Raw genomic sequence first — 1,325 nt, 5'->3', positions numbered from 1 at the left:
TTCAGAGGGATGGATGCCAGGACCCTTTCCTTCCTGGTTTCCTCTCCTCTAGTCTCCAGATGCTGCCTTAGGGGAGGCAGAGGGTCAGAGTCTGGACAGCAGAGCAGTAGCCGAGGACAGGAACGCAGCTGGGGCTTGCCAGCTGATACCTCCTTGAGGTCAGGGACTCTGCTTAGAATAGTCTGTCCTTGGACAAGTCCCTGATGACAAGGTCCCCAGGAACCGCCATGACTCAGGGATACCAGAGACCCTGACAACAGCAAGAGAATAGGCCAGATGGGTGCTGGAGATCCCTTGTTCCCAGCCTGTGCCGGGGAGGAGATGTAGCTTACACACACCCTTCTCCACTGACAGCCTGGCTTCCCAAATAAAGTGGGACTCTCCCAGAACACAGTACCAGGAAGGTGTGTGTCCTCTGGGGGTAGGGCATCTTTGTCGATATCCTGCAGCAGTCAGGTCTGTGATGGACTCCAGATGGGTCCAGAGCCCCAGTGCAGCCCCAGCGGGGAGGTGTGGGGACCAGGAAGGCGCCTCCACCGTTGTTCTGGGTGCGTGTCTCGGGTGACCTGGGACTCTGGCTGGATCAGGGCAGAGGTTCTGGATCTCCACAAAGAAAGCACAGGAGGCAAGGACGATCAATAAAGCTCCCACTGGGCCCAGCTGGTAAGACGACCCCCGCAGTGTCTGTTCCCGGGAGGGGCAGTGCATGGGCTCATGGGAGGGGAAATGGAGAATGAGTTGCCCAGGCTGGGTACAGGAGCGCCCTCAGTCTGAAGCCCCAACCACAGAAGGTCAGGCAGCCCCTTGTGTTTCCCCAGTGGGATCTTGGGTCTGGGTCCCTGCTGTCCCTGGGGGAACGCCTGAGGTACAGGAGACTGTCAAGGAGAGGTCTTTCGGGGTAGAGCAGGAAGCCCTGCTCTGGTGGCACAGAGCCAAGCATGGGTGAGCCTCCCCTCCACCTCAGCCAGAGTACTGTGTGACTAACACAGCTTTGCAGATCTCTGGGCTCCTCTGGAGGCCTGACTGGGCCTGGGGATACTCAGACCTCCTCACAGACAGCTGCCAGCCACACAATGTCTGTTCTCAGTGGCCTGGTACCGTGAGGGGCTCAAGGGGTCTCGTAGTCTTCTGGAGTCTGCCTACTGCAGCGCCACCTTGACTGCTGGTAGCATCTAATTGCCTCTCTGCCCTCGTCTGCAGGGCCAGGTTCAGAGGGCCCAGCAGGACCCTCCATGATGTGGGTGGAGGCGCCTGGCAGCTCTCTTTTGGAAGGGAAGCCCCACGTGGGTGTCTAAGAAGCACACAGCATTTGGTCCAGACACTCA

The sequence above is a fragment of the Mesocricetus auratus genome, unplaced genomic scaffold (assembly GCF_017639785.1).
Source record: "Mesocricetus auratus isolate SY011 unplaced genomic scaffold, BCM_Maur_2.0 Super-Scaffold_100676, whole genome shotgun sequence".
NCBI lineage: Eukaryota > Metazoa > Chordata > Mammalia > Rodentia > Cricetidae > Mesocricetus > Mesocricetus auratus.
Note: the sequence above shows the minus strand (reverse complement) of the source record.